Below are 4,213 nucleotides of genomic sequence, written 5' to 3' on the forward strand. Positions count from 1 at the left end.
TGAAACCGAACACCATTCAAATGATCCAATAGTTTGTTCAGTTTGATGGTTTGCAGGACGAGGACCCAAACGCCCATTTGGCAAATTTCTTAGAATTTTGTGACACTTTTAAAGTCAATGGCATTTCTGATGGTGCCATTCACCTTCGGTTTTTCCTTTTTTCATTGAGGAATAAAGCTAAACAGTGGTTGAACTCGTTACCACGAGGGTCAATCACTACTTTGGAACAAATGACCGAAAAGTTTTTATTAAAATATTTTTCGTCGGCTAAAACGGCTAAATTACGTAATGATATCTCTTCTTTTGTACAGATGGATTTAGAAACACTCTACGATGCATGAGAGAGATACAAGGACCTTTTGTGAAGATGCCCTCACCATGGGTTACCACTCTGGTTACAAGTTCAAACGTTTCACAATGGCCTGAATCTTTCGACTAGATAGATGATTGATGTAGTTACTGGTGGAACTATCAATAATAAGACACCTGAGGATGCTTATCAATTTATAGAAGAAATGTCACTGAATAATTATCAGTGGCAAGTCATGAGGACAAAGCCAACGAAAATAGCCGGCATTTTTAACGTTGATTCGGTCACCATGCTCTTTAATCAGGTAGAACTTCAGAATAGAAAAATTGACGATTTTCTTGGTTCTTCACAGGTTCACCCAGTAATGCAGTGCGAAGTAAGTGGAGGTGGATCAAGCAATTTAGAATACCCACCCTATGGCCACAACATGGAAAACGAGCAGTTAAATTACCTGGGTAATAATCCTTGATCTCAAAACAATCCTTATAGTAATACTTACAATGCAGGTTGGAGGAACCCGTAATCAAAGACCACCACCTCCAGGCTTCCAACAACCACCCTACCAACAAGAGAAAAAGCCAAACCTTGAGGAGATGCTAACAAAATTCATCTCGGTGTTAGAAACTTGTTTTCAGAATACTGAGACAGCACTTAAGAATCAACAAGCGTCGATCCAAGGGCTCGAAACTCAGATAGGACAGCTTGCCAAATTAATATCTGAACAACCACAAGGTAGCCTACCGAGTAACACTGAATCTAACCCAAGGGAACAACTCAACGCAATTACCATCCAAGACAAGGAAGGGGTAGTGGAACCTGAACCAGAACCGAGGCAAGGAATTGTGGTAAGTAAAAGCAGAGGTCAAGAAGACCACAGTGAACAAATACCGGTAAGTACAGAGTACAAACCTCGTGTGCCATATCCTAATGCGACAGGAAAAGACCGCACAGACGAACAATTTGGTAAATTCCTTAAATATTAAAGAATTTACATATTAACTTACCGTTTATTAAAGCTCTTTCATAGATGCCAAACGTAGTAAAATTCTTAAAGGAGCTTTTAACAAATAAGCGAAAGTTGGATGAAGCGTCGCATGTGGAGCTAAATGCGGTTTGCTCAGCCATACTACGGAATATGCTGGCCAACAAATTAAAAGATCCCAGGAGTTTTATGATTCCTTGTTTAATTGGTAGCTTAGATGTTAATAATGCTTTGGCTGGTTTAGGGGCTAGTATCAATGTCATGCCTTACAAAATGCTTAAGCAACTAGGTCTTGGGAAACCCAAACAAACTAGGATGAGTATTCAATTAGCTAATAAAACAATCAGATTTCCTAGGGGTATTATTGAAGATGTACTCGTTAAAATTGACAAATTTATATTCCCAGTTGATTTCGTTGTTCTAGATATAAAAGAGGATAGTAACTTTCCTTTAATTTTAGGGAGGCCCTTTTTAGCAACTGTTAGAACAATAGTTGATGTTGGCATAGGTGAACTCACACTTCGTGTGGGAGACAAAACAATCACTCTTCAAGCTCGTAATTCGAGTAACACATCAAAAATTGAAGGTGGTGGTATAAATCATCCTACTAAAACTGACCATGTGGTGTACCCTACTTTGCAAGAAATAGGTTCAAAGAACATACATGAGCCATGTTCAAGCAAAAAAAAAAGGACCTGTCTATGAAGAACGAAGGCTACAAATCGAGGAACTAGATGAATGGCAGACACATAAACCGAAAACACATGATAAAACAAAACCATGCCATGACAAGCTAAAATTTTCCCCAACTCAACTTAAGGTTGGAGACAAAGTGCTATTAGACGCAGCAAACCTCGTATTACCACTTCTGAACCAAATGAAGAAATCCCTCTTACAATACTTAGCATTTTTGCATATGGTACAGTCGAGGTAATTCATCCCAAATTCAGCACATTTAAGGTAAATAGTACTCGTCTTAAACCTTATGTTGATAAAATTGATAGTAGGGATGAGGAGTGTAAACTCTTCGAACCACCATGACCAAGAAACAAGAGAGGTAAGTCGAGCTTAAACTATAAATAAGCACTTTTTGAGAGGCAACCCGAGCACTAACAATATTGATTTCTTTAAAAAAAATTAGTTTTTAACATCTATTCACTAACTGAGTCCTTGAAACACAAGTTTTCTAATCTACACGGCTAGGCACACGGGCGTGCCTTAGACTGTGCTCACACCATGGGAGGAGACATGATCATGTGACACGGCCATGCGAAAACAGGGTAAAAATTTTCCCCAACATGAGATGAGATAAGTTGCCACAGCCATGTGACGTTTCCGTGGGCAAGTCTATCAAAACAACATGGGCGTGCGACACGCCCATGTCTAGAAACCATGGTTGAAATTGAGAATTTAGCACGGGCGTGTCACACGCCCGTGCCCACCACCCGTACTCGAGACTGATAAAACAACAAGGGCGTGGGAGAAGCGGACAAAGTAGAACACGGCCGTGCGACATGGCCATGTGCCCCAAAATCTATATAAACCCTTCACTATTCATCACCCCCTTCCGTAAAATCCCTAACCCTAGCCGCTGAAACTTCATAAGCCCTACCTGCCACGCTCGTGCGCCGACCATAGAACCACCTTCGATAACCTAAAACTCTTCCCTCTTACGTTTGTTTACTATTTCCTCTCTTTTCTCTTCAAATATTTTACTTATTTCATGATTATTTTTGTTTTATTTGATTATGTTGAGTAAATGTTCATAGTTATAATAATACTTATGCTCTTTGTTAGAAATTTTCCATTTTAGTCAATACATTAGGATACATTCATCCATTTCTTTTTGTGTTTCCATGGATTTCATGCTTACCCACACCATATTTCATATTATCCAACCCGCATGCATTCATTCACTAGATACTTTTGCTTGCATGACTCTCGTAGTCCTATTCATAATAATGACTTGATATATTTGCTTTGGTTGTTTTAGTCTAGTACGTGAGCCCCATGAAATATTCTTAATCAGTTTTAACACGCGTATATTCTTGGGGAGTATTTAACTTCGACTCTTCATTGTAGGTATACAATGTCAACCTCACGTGGTAAGAAGACCGCTGTCCTCGCCTTGAAGAAAAGGAAAAGAGCAGTGTCATCCTTGAGTCCTACCATAGAGATTAGGCACCTGTTCCCTCAGTTTCCCTTGGGACCTCAGGAGGAACTATTTTAGATATTACGGGCCCGACCCCTAGATGTAGGCCGCTGCATTGACTTGGTCGCACTTGAACAAATTCTAATGGCTGACGTGGTCCGAGCCCTCCTGACGACTGAATCGTGGGGGCTCTTCTTTGAGATCATCGAGCCGACGTACCTCGAGCTCACAATGGAACTCTGCTCGACCTTCCATCTTTAGGTCATCATGACAAACTTCGACGATCCTGGAATGGTCCAGTTCCGCCTTGGTGGTCTAGTATGCCAGTTGAGCGTACCGGATTTTTGAATTGCACTAGGGCTGTACACGGAGGAGTTCATGGACGACAATAAACTCGACACCCTCCATTGCCACATCCACTACTCTCCCACAAAGTGTTGGAAGGACCTCGTCCCTACCTCAGCCACATATGATCCTAGCCACTCAAAGGCATTAGCCCTCGCCCCATCCCTGCGATACCTACACGCCATCTTGGCCCACACTCTGACAGGACAGTGAGAGAGCACCGTCGTCATCAACACTCATGACGCCTATTTCTTGTGGAGCATGGCAAACAGGCACGTCTTCGACCTTACCTATTTCATCGTCCTCGCCATCCGCCATTAGAAGGACCGGTATAGGAGAGGAGTCATTTTTATGGGGCCCTATGTGACTCGATTGGCTCAGCACTTTGGGCTCCTTAACACAACAGCACAATCATACTCCCTCA

General features: G+C 41.6%; 1 non-coding gene across 1 annotated transcript; it reads right to left on the minus strand.

Moving 5' to 3' along the window:
* Positions 1-278: 278 nt before the first annotated feature.
* LOC121213248 (small nucleolar RNA R71) lies at positions 279-385 on the minus strand. The gene has a single exon (XR_005908630.1). It is a non-coding gene; the product is annotated as a small nucleolar RNA R71 (small nucleolar RNA).
* Between the last annotated feature and the right edge of the window lie 3,828 nt (positions 386-4,213).

This window comes from Gossypium hirsutum, chromosome A13 (genome assembly GCF_007990345.1).
Source record: "Gossypium hirsutum isolate 1008001.06 chromosome A13, Gossypium_hirsutum_v2.1, whole genome shotgun sequence".
Taxonomy (NCBI): Eukaryota; Viridiplantae; Streptophyta; class Magnoliopsida; order Malvales; family Malvaceae; genus Gossypium; species Gossypium hirsutum.